This window comes from Lygodium microphyllum, chromosome 1 (genome assembly GCF_053477565.2).
Source record: "Lygodium microphyllum isolate KBCC chromosome 1, Lygodium_microphyllum_v1.1.10, whole genome shotgun sequence".
NCBI lineage: Eukaryota > Viridiplantae > Streptophyta > Polypodiopsida > Schizaeales > Lygodiaceae > Lygodium > Lygodium microphyllum.
Window position 1 is genome coordinate 195,663,018 of NC_141135.1, and position 18,414 is coordinate 195,681,431.

The following is an 18,414-nucleotide window of genomic DNA, read 5'->3' on the forward strand; positions in this document are numbered from 1 at the left end:
GAATAATAATAATAATAAGAGGGAGAGGGAGAGAGAGAGGGTGAAAGAGAGTGAGAGACAGGGGGAGAGAGAGAGAGAGGGAGGGAGAGGGAGAATGAATATTCCAAGGTTCCTCTTTTCCCCTCCTAAGAGGGTGGCTGCAAGCACCCAACTTTTCCCCCTTTTTCGCGAGACTATTCTCTACCTAGAGCTTAACCATTGGCCTCGCTATTTGAGAAGGAGATTGCTGAAAATCACGTGGGAACTGTGCCTATAAGAAAGGGAGGATCATGAATGGCCCCAAGCAAAGAATATCAGGTGCAGGTGGAAATTCCACAATCTGCAACAGAATTTTCACAAAAGAGAAATACCTAAAGTGGTATTGGATTCTATTTTCTCTTGCATCATCATATTCCTTGCAAGTGAAGGAATTACCATTCCTAGCTACAAATGCAACTATTAATGACTATGAAGCCTTTAAACAGTACACATGAGAATAACAATCGTGATAATGATGATGGTACTTAGGATGTTCTTTCTATCAATTGTGGAACTTAGATGATGGCCTTACAATGGATGACTAATTTTGCAAGAACATAATTCATTGTTCTAATCTATATGTATGTTTAATGTTGTGATGCACTGTTCCATAACCTAGCCCTAAACTTGCAATAGGTAGCTAGGTTTTGAGGCCTTGTATATAAATTTCTCCAAGTAGCTTCCAAGTAGCTTGCGTCCTTCTTTGTCACATCAAGCCTTTACTAGAAACTGCTCCTTTGACCATGTAGCTACCTCTCTCTAGTCTCCAAACACCAATAGCTACATGTGCAAAAACAATGCCACCCTCCCTTGAGCACACTCTCTTAGACCAAGTAGCTATCTCTATCTAGTCTCAAAACACCAACTAATGTAAAAAAAATGGCACCCTCCCTTAGAGCTCTCTCTCCATTTTTCCAAGAGATGGCACCCATGCACATAAATCAGCCCCACCAATGAGTTTACACACACTACTCTCACTAACGCACTCCTACACACCTCCCCACACCTTGGTCCACTTGTAAATCTCCTATAACACATGCAGTAGCATACCCACACATATGCACAAGCCCCCTACACCAGAAACTAAAACCACATGCATCGTATACATAGACACACCTTAGACTCACTTGAATATCACATATACTCATTAAAGTCACTCCACAGTCACTACTCACTCACTAATTCATTCATTCTTTCATCTCTTTTATGTAGTACACACACACTCCATTAGTGCTTCATACTCACATAATACTGCTTGCATAACAACTCTTTTCTCTCCACTAGAGCTTACTACTTACATACTACTTCTTTCATAACAACTCTTTACACTCTACACAAAGGCACTCACTTATGCATGTATGCACCACAATCATACACACCACTATTAGGCACCTGTACATGCACGCAGTCTAGAAGACATTCATCTTTTAACACTTCATACTTCATGTGTGCACAAAGAGTTCTAGAATGGTGTTGGATGGATCTCTTGCATCTGCCTCAAATGGGTAGATTATTTGAACAATAGAAGGAGTTGGTTAGATGATTCAAGTATTAAATTCTATTGATACACTTTTATAAATGATGAGATTCAAGGAGTTGGTTAGATGATTCAAGTATTTTCTCCTAGTCTAGTAGTGATCTTAACATAACATTTTGTTAATGTAGATTTGGTGGTACATTTGCCTAAGGTCACACATATATCATTTAGGCCTAAACTTGAAATCCGCGTCCTCTCATTTTAATGTTAAAGAGCCTAAATATATGTTATTTCATGAGAATGGAGAAAGATGATGTTAAAACACACTTAGAAGGGATAAGTGATGTGGCGGACTTCTAAGTCCCAGTGATACGACCTTTCTTTTTATGTTTGGTTTGGCATCTCAATCTCCCTAGTATGCAATTTCGGGTTTGTGTCTCTAGTATTGAGATAGCTTATATTTATTCTAAGAATGCTTTAATACATAGGATTGTAATAATTATTTAAATTATTGAAACACTCGTGAGATAGAACTTAAACTATCATCATACATCGAGATGTAAAACCATACTTAGAAGGGATAATAGTTGTGCCGGACTACTGAGTCTTAGGGACACGACCTTCCTTTTTGTGTTTGGTTTGGCATCTCAAATTGTCTAGTATGCGATTTTGGCTTTGCATCTCTAGTTTTGAGATAAATTATATTTATTCTAAGAATGCTTTAATACCTAGGATTATAATAATGATTTTAACCTTTGAAAGAATCGTGTGAGATAATTTAAACTATCATCATACAAGGAGATGCTAAACCACACTCAGAATGTATAAGTGATATGATGGAGTACTAAGTCCCAGAGACACGACCTTCCTTTTTGTGTTTGGTTTAGCAACTCAAATTGTCTAATTTCTAAATTTTCTTATGTTACAAAGCTTCTTCCTTTGATGTAAATCTTATATGTATGGATTGATTAACTTTGATAATTTTCTATATTTTAGGTAATTATAATGAATCCTATGGTGAGATGTCAATGAAATTACAGGTGCAGACATTCATCTCTTGGCTATCAAGATGTTACAAGACAAACATATTATGCACATAGTCGTCAACATATGAATGGCAAGATGCATCCATGAAATGTGGCTGATAGAACTAGTCAAAACTCTCTGAGAGACAATGCCATTATGAGTGAAGACAACCCTGTTGGCAATCATATATTATCTTAATCATTGCCCAGATGTACACATATATTGTATAGATGCATGACCCAAAAAATTGAGGAGATATTTGCAAGTCCTACAACCCATCTAGGTCTACATGACCCTCACGATTTATCAGTGGAGGACATTCTAGAAGGGTATGACATTGACTTGGATCACTACAAGATACAGGCCTTATACCGACGTTCAAAGCGACAAAAATGTTCATAAAGAAAAATTTCCCCGTCGTCACATAAAACATCGGTATTAATGACGTCAAAGAACAATCACTATTTGCATCGCTAGTGTTACAAAATAGTGACGTTGATAGCGATGCATGCAGTGATTTTGTGACGCTAATAGTGACGATAACATGAAAAAATATTTGTGGTAGGGCAGCACTATGTTCTTTATTTGGGCCATACAAAAGAGTTTCAATAATGTGTACAATTATCATTTGAATGAAGACAAAGTGTACCTGAATCCATAAGACTGATACACAAAATAAATACAAGATAACGTAATGAAAGAGACGATACAATCATGGTAAGATGTAGAGGATGATAATAACATAGTGCATAGATAATGCCTACATAAATCACATGACCAAAAAATAAGAGCATGTGCACTGCAAGGATCCAAGGGCGAGCTATAGATCCTCGCCATCCGAAAGCTCGGCCTACCGCGTAAAGGAGCATCAACGGACTTTGCAAAAAGAGAAACAACTACACATCAATCCACCATACAATAATACATTTTAATTAAATTTAGTAATTAGGGACAAGAAAGATAAGTGACTTACAATGTCACCGCGTCTATACAATCGGTTGATCAATGTAGTGAAATCGTGTCTCTCTGCATATTGAGTCTTTAGCCCAGTGGATCGTGGTTTGTAATGGAGTGCTGCAAAGAAAACAAAATACACTTGTTAAAAAAAAGATTGTAAAAAAATAGGCAAGTAGAACAAAAGAAAAACTTACAAAGTCCTCTAAATAAGTAATGTAGCTGCCACTCCCAAGATTATGGACCACTCCCACCTCGAGTCGTGCCCTCGCCACCTCGCAGTGCTATCTCTAACATCCTGGAGAATCTATAGCTTTCTCCTTGAGCCGGCACCATTCATTTGCACCTAGCCACTCGAGCTTTCAGGCCTCACTCTTAAGTGCCCTACATACATCCGATCGTTTGTGTGACATGTACGCACGTATACACTCCATCATCCAACTTATGGAAAACCTATTTACTGCAAGAGGTACCAGAAACTTCTCATGCAAGAATGCTACTATGTAGTCATTGCTCCCCTCTAGTATGTTCTTCCAATGATCCAAGATGTTGTGCCGAAAAAATTATTGCCACAACTCCTTCATACAAGCCATCACCCTCCTCCCCTCATCATTTATGATGATGGCTCATGTCCTATCATCTATACCCCTTTGCGGTATGCCAAAGATGTGTCCTCTCCTACCTGCGACCATGCTTGTGCGCATATCTAGGAGACCCCTGTACATCTGGTATATCTATGGGGGTAGTATCTCTCAGAGTAGCACCCATAGGGGTGCCACCTACGGACGACTGAGAAAAAGCTAGAGTGACTGGAGTAGACGTCCCCACATGTGTGAAAAATCCCATAGGTGATGCAATTCCAATAGAATGACGAGATGGAGACACTGCGTCGCTATCTCCACAACAATCACCTAAGCCACGCTCGCTCGAGCCTGCAGGAGAGCGAGGAGTAGCACTTGTATCTCGAGTCGACCCAGACTCACTGCATCCATAACTCCGCAGCATTCCCTGGAACCCCTCCCTCCATTCGGCCCAAGTCTGGAGCGTCGACCTCGTCTACTGAAAACTGAAGCATCGGAGTGCACCAAAGTACATCTAACAGAACAGCTTGATGTGTCTAAGAAATAGCTCCTCATCTTTCATAACTTTGAATTGAGCCATGTTATCTGGAGACATATGCGTGAAGATCTCCTGTAGCTCCTCGTCGCTCATCCCTCGACTCATCATGCTAATCTAAATATCCATAAAGGTCACCTGCAAAGACTAAAATTGATGTTAGCATAATCAATATAAATCAAGCAAAGCACGATAATATAAATCTTTAAAAAATGATCTTACTTAGAAACACATATCTTATGTACCCTTATAAGCGATTTTTCAATGAATTGAGTAGGTGGATGCTCCAAGTATGAAGTACCCTATGGTCCCATATCAATCTCATGACACAACTGCGCATATATCGGAACGTCGATAGATAGGTCACCACAAAAGGATGAGTCCACCTCCTTCTCAAGAATTCTTGGACTCTTGTATTTCCATCATTGTTACTGGATTCTCGCTACTCTACATACTCTAAGCTTTCAGTGGCCTCCACCCCTTGCAATATCGATCCCTCTATTTGCATACTATCCTCATCTACACTGGGAACATTGCTTTGATCATTTACTCTCACACTTTGGGGATGTGAAGGTATAACATACCACCATCAAGGTTGTCGGGGGTTTGGATAGAAAATTACCTATTCAAAATCATGTATAAGAAATATTTAACTTTTGTGACATATACCATGTCGTAATAAAATTAAAAAGAACATGAGTTTATACACCTATTCACAATGGGTGGGCAATACAAATGTGTCGCACAAATCTCTCCATCTTTTTTTGAATTCTATTTCGAGAAATCCAGATGGATCTCATCGAACTGTTGGTCCATCTCCTTCAAGTATGACTTTCAACCACTGCACATCGAATAGGATCATGGAGAAGCTATGGTAATCCAGCGTGATAATACTTTGCAAGTTTCCAAAATCCTCCATCTCATCTATAATGGTGTTTGGATCCATTGCTCGTCGTCAGCTCTCTTGGTCAAACTTTGCCATGATACCACAATTTGTTGTGGAGCGCATTTTGTCGATATACTCCATGTGAAAATGCCGTCCGCGCGACCACCTCGCATTGTATATTTTGAATTGTACATTGAAACAGCCAATTAGTTGTTGCATATAAAATATAGATACAACAAACCCGAAACACATCGTCACCTTTGGACTACATCCCCTTAAGAATTCCCACTCCTCAGTTGAGACCTTCACCCCTTCATGAGACGCTGCGGTCAAAGCTCCATGCAAGCATCGCATTGATATAAACCAGAGCATCTCCTCTATGCCCTCGGGATATCGAATCGGTCCATGGCGCATACTACATTGAAATTTAGATCCCACTTCTTCCCGATCTTTCCTAGCTTGCTCGTACCTAGCGAGCCACGTCCCCATGGAGGCATGGTGCAATATACAAAAGCGATTCACTTTATCCTCCATTGTAGCATCCATTTCTTTTTATACCCCATTTTCAACCACCACATCTTGAGTCAGTCTATCATCATCCTTCAGTGACCATAGCATACTATTGTCTGAATACACCATTGGTAGCCACTGTGAAAAATGCACTAACGCCTCAAACACCAACCAACCTTCAGCCATGCTACCTTCTGGCTAAGCTCATTGTTGCACAAAGTATTTCTAGGTTTTCATGAAGTGCTCCAAGAAGATCCATCGCTTATGGACAGGTCCAGCAATCTCCACTTCATCTACAAGATGCATAAGAAGGTTGATTTGTATCGTGAGCATGCTAGTGGGCAGGTATTTCTCAAAGAGACATACTGTCTCCACTACTACCCACCTTGCAAATTCAATAGAGGACATCTTAATCTCCTTCTTTGAGATGCATTGCATTAAAGTTGACAACGTGTAAATCGCCCCATGTATTTCTGGAGTAAGGCATCCTCCAATCGCGATTGGTAGTACAAACTGCCACAAATGAAGAAGCATTACGAACAACGACTACACTCCAAATAGAAAAATACACAAGCCACTTACAATCCGTTCATAGTACAAACCTGGCATATCTTATGCTAATCATGGGATTTTAGTCTTGATAGTTAGTTGTCTTTAGAAAATGCTGACCTAAGAGAGCGCATCATACCCATCGGAGTGCGGAAAGACTAGATAATTTGCTTCACAATGCGCTCTTCTTTAGTGGATAAAATCCAAGGAGCATGAGGGAGCTACAAGCGACTATTAGGACTCGAGTGTAGCCAAAGAGCCTCCATCTTGCCTGCCTCCTTCAAATCCATTCATGCCCCTATAGTGTCTCTCTTTCTTCTGATGTGGTCCCATAGTAAGCTGCCCACATTCTTGAAAATTTGCATGGGATCCAACTGTTGGAAACTGCGAGGAAGACGAGAGACGAAAGGAAGAGAGGAGAGAAGAGAGATATGAGACACCAGATGTGGAACCCCAGAAGTGTGTCAACTGAGCACACATGATAGGAATATATACAGGGGACCTGGGGCGCTATACATAGATAGACTATATATAGCTAACATGTTGGAAATTGCGAGGAAGACGAGAGACAAAAGGAAGAGAGGAGAGAAGAGAGATATGAGACACCAGAAGTGGAACCCCAGAAGTGTGTCAACTGAGCACACATGGTAGGAATATATAGAGGGGTCCTGGGACACTATATATAGACAGACTATATATAGCTAACACCCCAACAAAAGATGATAAACTATTACCTTAGCTTGAAAACAATTACCATGATCGAATGTGGCACGACCCATCAACAAAATTGAAAAAATGTCATGAAACAGAGATCTGCTAATTAGCAAAGAAATAAAACAATAAATAAAACTTATATTTGTGATATTGTAGAACCTCGCTCTGATACCATGTTGGAAACTGCAAGGAAGACGAGAGACGAAAGGAAGAGAGGAGAGAAGAGAGATATGAGACACGAGAAGTGGAACCCCAGAAGTGTGTCAATTGAGCACACATGATAGGAATATATAGAGGGGACCTGGGGTGCTATATATAGATAGACTATATATAGCTAACACCAACAAGTGGTTGATCTGTAAGTGGGCCCAATACGGCAACTTGTACAAAACAGAGAATCATCGCACTCTGTTTGGATATGACTTCCTATGGACCGTTTTCAACTCGTACTAGCTTTGGGCATTCATACGTGCTGGAGGTCATCTAAGAAAACCTTCCCTCAGTTCATGCCCCTCCAGCAAGTAAGCGGTGTGTCCTTGATATACCATCTTCTTCATGGTCCATGACCTTCGGGAGTCCAATTGTGGCCCACACAATGGACATGCATGAGATGTTTTGACTCCTGAAGGTCAAATGATCTACTCTATAAAAAGACTACAAAAGAACATATTAAATTAATCTCTTAAAATCATCGTGAAATTTTATCATCAAAGTTTCATGGATGTGAGTACTTGTGAAGAAATCATGATATTCATGAGTGAAAAAGTAAAAGGCAAGATAAGAATAAGTATTTAAAGAGAAAGGAAATTCTTCTAAAGAAGGTAAATTAGTCAATTTTTTTCTCATTAACTTTCCAAATATTTGAGACAAAGAATTTTAGTTGGTGAATCCATTAATTTTCTAGCATATAGCAAGAGTTCATAATCTTTCTTTGAGCGAAAAGTTTGGGTAAGATTGAAATTATACCCAAAGATGTGATTTCAAATTCAAATTACTAGTAAGATAATATAATGTATATGTTTGGTTTTTTTATTATATTATTAGTTCCACTTCTTCCATGCCCATACATATACATTTTGATGATAGTGTGAATTATATACTCCTATTGTTGACTCTCAGAAGATAGATGTATACATCGCGACTATGGATGATATTCCAATTGATCAAACCTTGGAATAGATATCCTATGAAATTATGTGTTTATTTTTCAATGCATGATTTTTATGATTTTATGGTATTTCATACATTTAATATATATGTGTAGCACTATCTTAAGTTGTTGGAGAATACAAAGCCTTTGAAGGTTCACAAGAAGATAAAGATATAGATTTATCATTACAGATAATGATTTCATTTAAGATTTTAATATTTTTCTTAGATAATATATATTTTATATATATTTATATATGAAGATCTATTTATCTTAGATGAATATGTTTGTTGAAGGAGAAGAAAGCCTTTAAGAATTTTAAGACTATACAACAAATCATGTTTTGATATCTATGTTAAAATTTATTTTAACTATATGCCTATATTTTTAATGGTAACTTTGATACAAAGAAATTCAATTCTAACTTCCAAAGATTCAATCAAAATCACTTTGCTCCTTCTTCTTTTTGTAAACCATGGACTCGACCTCCTGCTTTAGCATCAACTACTAATTCAAACCCTGAGCCTTTCCTTTAGCCAAATCCCAATATATCCAAACTTCCAGTCCTTACCAATAATTTCTCCAAAGCAAAGCTTATGGTTTGCTACAAGTGTCATTAGCCTGGACACTTAGTAGCAAACTGTTAGTCCTATAAGCAAGCTATTCAAATCAATCACTTAAGAGAAACTGGTGACGAGAACCATGAATATATGTGAGCTCTTACTCAAGATGATGATGATATCGACGATGCTTCAGATACTTTACTAGGTATGCTAAATCCTCATTCATTATTAACAATGAAACGTTCAATTCATGGTAAAAAAAAGATTATTTTTCTACTAACAAGGAATACACATTTGCATCTACTTCAATTTGCATACAATAATACACCACAAATAACTACTCATAAAGCACCTTTTGAAATCATTTATGGACATAGATTGCCTACACTTGTTATATAATTGTCGAATAAAGTTAAAGCTGTTGATGATATTGCCAATACACGCATGCTACTATTTTTTCTCAAGTTAAAGACATGATTACGAAAGCCCAACAATCATACACTAAAGAAGCTAATAAGAAAAGGCAAGCCATGAGTTTCAATGTTGGTGATTATGTTTGGTTACACATTGAAAAGAGAAGATTGCAAAGTGTTGAAACACTTGTTGTTAAATTAGCATCTAGGTTTTATAGACCTTTCAAAATAATTCACAAGCTCAATGGAAATGCATCTAAATTAGAACTACCCAAACATTGGAAGATCCATAATACTTTTCATATCAGTTTATTACAACCTTTTAGAGGCCAATTACCTATCCACCCTGTCTATGAAAATCCTTCTTTGTTAGAAGAAGAAACATAAATCCTTGAACTAGAAATCCTTGAACCAAAAAATATTCTAAACACTGACTTTATGACCACTAGAATTGGCCATAGATATTCTAGATATTTGGTTAAGTTTAAAAATCATCAAGTTGAAGAGACCTAATGGATGCATGCCCTTGATCTAAGTGCTTACCCCTCACTACTCGCTCCACATTGAGTTGATAGCAATTGAGGACAATTGCTATCCCACCTCAGGGGTATAATGCTAGGAGGTTTACTTCACAGTGGATTCTGTTATTATATTTACTTTTCGGGGCTCATACACAAGGTGGATTCGTTCTACGAGAAGTTGACAAGGACGCGGGTCTTAATTGAGTATAGGAGTACTAAGTTTCCCTGTTCGAAGTCGCCTTGCTTGACGTGCTTGCAAAACCAGCTCTTGCATTGTGTCTTCTCACACATGAGTGCATGAGTGGCTAGAAGGCGAGTCTCCGAGGGGCGTTCGAGCTCAACTAGGCATTGCGTCCATGCCTCCTTTTCTTCCCATTGCTCCTGAAGTGCAATTCGAAGTCTAGGCACGAAGAATTCTACAGGGAGAATTGCTTCGGTTCCATAGGCAACTTAAAGGGGGTCTGGCTGACAGCCGTTTTATAAGCTGTGTGGTAAGCCCACAAGGCTGCCATCAGCTTGTTATCCCAGTCGATGCATGAGGCAAAGACCACCTTGGTTAGGACGTTGACAAGCATCTTATTCGTGGATTCTATCTGGCCGTTTGCTTGAGGGTAGTATGGAGAGGATTTCTGACGGATAATTAGGAAGGTGGATAGGAGATGCGCTATCACTTCATTGATGAGGTGTGTCCCCTGGTCACTGACTAGTTCGATGGGATAGCTGAATCATGAGATCACCTGCCCCCACAAGAACTTGGCAGTTGTTTGAGCATTGTTCTTTCATGTTGCTCTCATCTTTGCTCACTGTGTTAGGTAGTCTACGGCCACACTGATGTATTTGGCTTGTGAATATTGTGCAGCGGGATTGATGGGTCCTATGAAGTCGATTCTCCATTTTTCAAAGGGTTGTCGTGCAATGATTGGGGTCAACTTCATTTGATCCTTGAAAATCGGGACCTTTGTCCGCTAACACTTGTCACAATGCTAAACAAATTGTGCGGCATCATGGAACAACATTGGCCACCATAGTTGAGACTACAGCACCTTGCAGGCCATTGTGTCTTTGCTAAAGTGTCCACCAACAATTCCGCTATGTACCTCTAAGAGCACATCATGCATCTCATGCTTGCACACACATCTGTGCAGTAATCCATCTTACCCCAAGCAATATAGCTGGCCTGCTATCAACTGGTAGGGTTGAATTTTGAGAATGAGTCGCCTCAACCTTCCCTTCTCTATCGATCATTCAGGCAGTCCGTGCTCAAGCACTTGGACTATGTTATCTACCCAATATGGCATTAGATCGGCCTTCAATAAATCTCTCTCGCTGGAGAGGTTAAAGAGAGGTAGGCGTCTGGCAATTCATCGGTAATGCCTTTTCTAGTGGCTTCTCTTGTGGGGATGCGTGACATATGATCAGCCATGTAGTGATGTCTTCCCTTTCATACAACAATGGAGAAGTCAAACTCCAAAGGAGAAGGAGCCACCGAGCTATGCATCCTGTAGCGCAAGGTTTATTCACTAGATATAGCAAGGCTTGATGGTCAACAAAAAAGGTAAAGGGTGTAGCCAATTGATAATGCCAGAACTTCTTTATAGCAAACACCATGGCCAAGCCCTCTCTTCTTATCGTCAAGCAGTTCATTTCTATCTCAGTGAGTTGTGTGTTAACAAAGCTCACTAGATAGTCTGGGTTGTGCTCACCAGGTTGGCACAACACTGCCCCCACAGCAAATTTAGAAGCATCGATATGCATGTGGAAGGTAATGGTCCAATATGGGGCTCGTAGAATTGGCGTTGTGGTTAGAGCCTTCTTCAACTCTTCATATGCTCGTTGGTATGCTTTAGTCCATTCAAAGACAATCAACAGCTTGTATAAAGGTCTGGCTATCAATGTGTAATTCAACACAAACCGCCGATAGTATCCCATATGGTCTAAGAAGCATTGGACTTCCTTGTAGTTGGTTGGGGGTGGAAGGTTAACAACAACCGTGACTTTCGAGAAGTGAGCAACAATGCCATTTTTTGACACCATGTGGCCAAGGATGCATCCATGCTTCACCCAAAACTAACATTTCAAGGGGTTCAAGGAGAGACGATATAGGTGACACTACTCAAAGATTACTTAGAGTTTGTCTAAGTATTCCATCCAGGTCGAGTGAATGCAGAGGTCATAGACAAAGACTTCCAACTCCTTGCAAAGCATGTCTTTAAATATGGTGCACATGAGGCATTGGAAGGTAGCAGGGGCATTAGTCAACCCGAAAGGCATGTCTATGTAAGCAAAGATGCCCCACTCAGTGGCGAAGGTAGTCTTGTGCCTATCGACAAGATGCACTTGCACCTGATTGTATCCTGAGAAGCCATCCAAAAAATTGTAGGCCTCCTTGCCCCCCACTCTTTCAAGCATATGCTCGGTGTATGGAAATGGATAATTGTCCCTTTTAGTAGCAGCGTTCACCTTCTTGCAATTGACACGCACTCTAATTTTTCCATGTTTCTTCATCACGATGACTATGGGCGATGCCCAGTCCGTGTGCTCAATTTTGTAAATGAATCTTGCTCTTATGAGCTTATCAATCTCTTCCTTGACAGTATGAGCGTGCTTTGGACTCATTGGATACGGTCGATTCATCGCCATTGCGTCTGGTGTCATGGGTATATTATGAGTCACTACACTCAGATCTACCCCTTTAAGCTCTTCCAAAGACCAAGCAAATACGTCTACATACTCTCGCAAGAGAGCAACAAGACTCGTTTCTTCTTCCTCAGTCAAGTCATCGGCAATGAAGGCTAGTCGGAGTGTCTCCCCTTCCTAGGCTAGGTTCACCTCCTTGACCTTGGCTAGTCCCTCGATTGGTTCACTCGTTTGCCCTTGCCATTTGGCACCCAACAGGATCACTACCCTATCTCCTTTCTTGAATTTTGTAAATCTTTTAGGAAGATCCCATGGTTTTTGTTGTTCGTCTATTCGTGTGTCACTGGGTTGTTTCACCCTTTCCTACTTCAATCGTCTAGGCCTTAGGTGGATGGGTAGGTCCTCATTGGTGCATCGGGTCTTGGGTGGCCTAGGTATTTCTGGGTTGCTATCCAAGCTTATCTCCAACTCAGAGTCAAAGTCACCGTCTTCGCTAGAAGAGGGGGTCTCCCTTGCTAGTCGCATTTCAGATGGTGATTCTGTCATAAGCATCAGTGTCACTCTCGGTTGGGCTAGGCCTACTTGCTCAAGGTCTATGGCTCCTAAGTGTTCTAACCAAGTGCGATCACAATCCATGTGTATCTCTCGCTCTATCGTGTAGACACTCCTTTTCTGTGGCTTGGATTCTGCCTCTATTTGTTCTATTTCATGTCCCTCAGTGTCGTATTCTACTGTGTCTATCTCACCCTCACTTTCATCACTGAAGGATTGGCAGTCTTTGTACGCATTATCAGAGGCCTTTGCATGAGACTGCTCGTCATCTCCTAGGGCTTGGTATATCTCTTGTCGTTGATCAGGGACTAGGGCCCAGTTATACATAAGGTTTAAGTCATGCACCCTCGTCCATTGCCACTTGGATTCGCCTAAGAGATCTTGGAGTGGTTTAAAGTTTGCTGCTGAATTATCAGCTAGCTTGTCTGTTAAGTATTCTAGATCCTCCTAGAGTTCTCTTTTGTTGCTTGGCACTTGGAAGGTGACGAGCTTAGGTCTCCCAAGAAGGGTTCCTTCCATCATGAAAACTGGTACGGAGGGCGTGCTGTCAGACATGCCCATCATCATGATGGCTTGCTCATACACCTCTTGATCCGAGATTGACAGGTCGACTGTAGGAAGGACACGCATCCAATCTCGTTCATCCTCTGGGCATGGGATATACTTGGTCAAGGGCCCATAAGACTTATTGACTTGAGCGTTACCCTTGAGCATCGCGGAGATGACATCCAAGTCGACTCGTGAGGTCTTCCAAGTGTCCATCTCTACCCTCACAGCTTCCGTTCGGTTGCCTAGGAAAATCAAGATGTTACCCCAATCTTCAATAGCTCTGGCATTGCGCATCCAGGGTTGGCCTAATAGGATATCGTAGTGCACCCCCTTCATGACTATAAAGTCGACAAAGAGCACGACACCAGCCATTTTCACTGGCCAGTTTTTAAGTACCCCGAATGGCTTCACTCATGCCATTTGCTAACGGGACATTAAACCAAGTGGTCTCGACAGGTTGGTTTCCCCAGGTCTGTAGTACTGCATGGCTCAGCACACTAACCCCGGCTCCCGTGTCTATGATTCCCTTTCTCATTGTGTCGCCTGAGGCTAGGGCTGGTAACATTGCATGCATCTCGGTGCCTTCCCAAAAAGCATTAACGTGCAAGGATTTTGGCATAGAGTGCAATGTTAGACTTGGTATTTGTGTTTCTGCATCATGATCATGCAGATCCGCAGCTAGTTCTCGTCACCCCTCAACCCACTGCTTGAGGTCTTGCCATAGGGTGAAATGCTGCTTAAGGAGGTCTCCCAGGCATAATGTCACAGGGGTGGTCACTAGTGTGGTAAGAAGGTTGTTGGTTGCTCATCTCTCCCCTAAACTGGATTGTCCTGCCCAACGGCCGTGGCTGATTTGCGGGCCTACAACATCAAGGCTTGGCCTAAGCGATGTTGCATGTGGTACAGTTGCATCTCCTGACTTTTGTTGAGGGGGTGAGAGTGCCATGCTTATGCTGGGGAGATCATCGATCTCGTCCTCTAGGATGGGCTCAACATTCCTTAAGTGCTCTTAGGCCTCTTTCACCTAGTCCTTCACTTTCTCTATGGCCTCGAGTTGGCGCTTTGGATGTGGGTATTCCCCTATCTTGGCACTTCCTTTATCAGTTGTCTTGGGGGCTGAAGTCTCTGCCTCTACGTCCGTGACCTTTCCAAAAAGTAGAGTCGTAGCGCTCTTTGTTTTTAGTGCGATCTTAGCTTCCGACCTCTTCTTCCTTCGCCTGCGGCTCTTTTTCCCTATCGAGGCTGCTTCGAGGTTGCTAGGTCCTGGTAGTGATATGGTGGCCTGCTTTGTCTGGGCACGGGTCATGACCCGCAAGGAGATAGGTGTGGCCTCCTCATCGAGGTTCTCAACACCAAACAGCCCCAATGAAACAGATGGTATGTTGGCTGAACTTGAAGAAGGTTTCCACTTTGGGAAATCGATGAAGAGGTGGGTGATTCCGCATTCAACGCACCTTAGGTAAGCTTTGTCTCTGTTTTGTTGCTCCCTCTCGGGGCAATGTGATGAGACATGACTTGGCTGACAATAAGTCTAACAAATGATTGGATCCTGTGTCTGTCCCCCTACGTCTCTACCTCATCCTCTCCCCAATGCCATCACTAGTACTGGTCGATAATCCATAAGAACTGTGCTGCCCTTGTCATCGTGAGAGACATAAGGGTATAAGTAAGTCTCTTCCTCATTTGGCTCTTCCACGTAGTGGACTGGAGCGTCACTTGGTGGATGGGTCACATAGGGGCCAGGCGGTCTAGGTATGCCTGTAGAGTTTATGTCCACCCTAGGGACATCAGCCGGCTTAATGTCCTTAGGCGCAAGAAGGGCCAATGGGGCTCCCCTTCCAAAGAGTGGCTATGGCCTGTTTGCTAGGTACAGCTGGCCATATGGTTGGGAGTATGGAAGTGTTCTGGGCAATCTGCAATGCACGATGTCGTGATTAAACCTGCCATAGTTAGTGCAAGGTCTCGACTGAGGGTCTTGACACTCGGCTGGAAAATGGTTTTCACCACAGTACACATATTGGATGTGTGGGTGCATTGGTCATCTCCACATGTCTTGCAGCTTGGCTATCTCCATCTTAACATCAACCAAGTCTTGGTTCGTCTCAGTGGCTTTCCCCTTATCTTGGGATGATGGGGCTAGTCATTCACTAGAGGCTAATGCTCTCTATGAACTTCACAAGTTGGTTTCTTCTGAGTTGAGCTCTTGGAACTCTACTCTTTCAGCTGATCATCGAGTTTGATGGCTTTCTCAAAAACCCTAGCTAGCGCATCTCGCTATAAGCTTGAGTTGGCTACCAAGCCTTATACAGCTCCTCGTTTCGAATTTCGTTGATGAACATAGTTGAAACTGCTCTTTCATTCGGTTGTTCTCTCATACGGATTCTCTTGAAGAGACTCCTCACATGGGTTATGTAATCACGAATGTCCTCCTCTTTTTGCTTGACATTCATTAGTCGTACGAATAGGTTGTCGGAGTATCCAGGCTCGGAAAATCTCTTGATGAAAAGATTCTTGAGGCTATTGAAAATTTCTCACTCTGCGGCATCTAAGCTTGTATATCAAGTCCTGCCCTTGTCACCTAAGTAGAGCCCAAATGCTTGAGAGTGGTGAGTCAGGTTGCTGAGGCCGTTGGCTTCGCAGACTTGCTCGAACTGCTCTACAAAGCTATATGGATCATCATGGGGTTGGTACGTGTCGAGATACTTTGCGACTATTGGGATTTTAGACTGGCTCTTAAAGCCTTGGGTTACTCCTAATCCTACCAGCAGTGAGGTCGCCAATGCTGCAGCACTTTGCTCTACTGTAGTGTTGTTTAGCAATCGCTTCATAAGAAGCTCACTCAGCATCGAGTCTCCCTCTAGGGCTCTCTCGTGATCCGTTTGATTTTTGCCGGCTAAGTTCAGCACTCGCTGCATCTTACACAACTCTGTGCTTTTCCTTTGACTCCTGGCATGCTGGTCTCTATTGTATGTGACTATGCTTTGCAATGATTTGTGGGCTAGCTTTCTCTCTTCTTCTAAGTCTGCGATGATAGCATCTGTTGCCCAGTCGTGGTGCTCATACCGGGCGTACGCATCGTAGTTGCTAACCAACTGCTGCTGAATAGCCTCTGGGAAGATGCCTAAGTCGAGTTCCTCGTTAGACATACGGTCTGAATTTTCTTCTGCCATAGTCGAGTTCTCATGATCCACCAAGCTATCGATCAGGTTAAGTAGGCTTGTCAAATTCACTTCGTTTGTGCCGCTTGCTTGGTCCTACTTCGCATGTTGATGGTTTGTCTCCGTCTGTGGGTTCTCTTCTATTCGTGGGGAATTCCTTGAGTGGTTTATCAGAGTGAGTTCCTTGACTTATTAAATACAGTCCTCAATTTATCTCTACTCAGTGCGTGTGTTCTTTCTAGTGCACTTGTGCTCAATGAGGCTTTCAGTTTTTCCTTAAGTGCACTTCAAGTGTGAAAATTCAAGGTGAGTGTGGCAAACAGCCTCTAAGCGTCTTAGGCACCCTCGCTTTGTTTTGGGCATGATAGGCTTTGTAGATAATTCTCTGGCCGTCTTGACGGGATTTAGGGCTCTTGGTTACATTGCCTCGCCCGTTTCTGGGTCCAATCAGGGTTTTATAGCTCAACGGGTTGCCTCTATGTCTCAAGGTTTCTAGGTCTCGCGACAGCCCACTCAAACTGCTTAGCGGCTGTGCCTTACGATTTTGTCTATTCCACGCGCTAGAATCAAGTTCTGAGCGTCACGAGGACTTGCGACAGTTTGTGATGCTGAGCTCCAGCTGGGTTAGGTCAAATTTTTGAAAAGTTTGTGATGGGCCGAGCGTCGTCATTGGGATGGGCCGAGTAGACAATGGACCGAGGGCCGAGTAGACTATGGACCAAGGGCCGATTAGGGTTTGGGCCGAGTAGACTATGGACCGAGTGTTGTCACTGGGATGGGCCGAGTAGACTATGGACCGAGGGCCGATTAGGATTTTTGGGTTGAGCCAACCAAATGGCAAGGTCCGAGGGGCGAGTCTGAGACTCGGCCAACTTCTTGGACGGGCCGAACGCGGCATGAGGATTTCTGCGCAACGATGCTTTCCATCAAATCTCACTCTTTAGGCAATCACTCCAAGCACAAACTTCCAGATCCCATCTAAGACACCAAGGGAGGTGATTGGTATACCTAAGATGAGCGGTAGGCACTCTGATGATGAGATCGAATCGAATCTTTTTGGGGGGGCTCTCTCTCTCTCTCTCATTGCAGTGGTTGCAAGTGAGCTCTCCCTTGGCCTCTTGGCTCTCAAACCCCTTTCCGAGTACGGCTTTGATACTCCCAATCACTCACTTGCCAACATATAGCATTGGAAGCAAGCTTTTTGTCATTTTTTGCATAATTCATGCCCTCTTTTGCAATAGTAAACCCTACCCTTTCCCGATTCGATTTCCTAATCCTATCCTACACTAAATGCAGCAAGAATCGAAAGCAACATACTAAAATGATTTCTCCATGTCTTCTAATCATCAAACAAAAAAACTAATCCAAAGTACTTACTTGTTTTGAAGATCAAAACACCCAAACTTCCTACCTATTTCAAGCTCTGTTTCGGGGATGAATCCCTTACTTCGATGCTTGATATGAAACGCCCAAGTTCTCAAGCTTGAATCTGTTGGTCCCGCAAATGGAACCAAATGTGGGATTTTTTGCTCAACCGCCAAGACCTACAAACCGCTTATTGTTTCAAGCGTTCCAAGTAAGCTCTAATGGCTATCTCTCACCTAGCCAACATGTCGTCGAT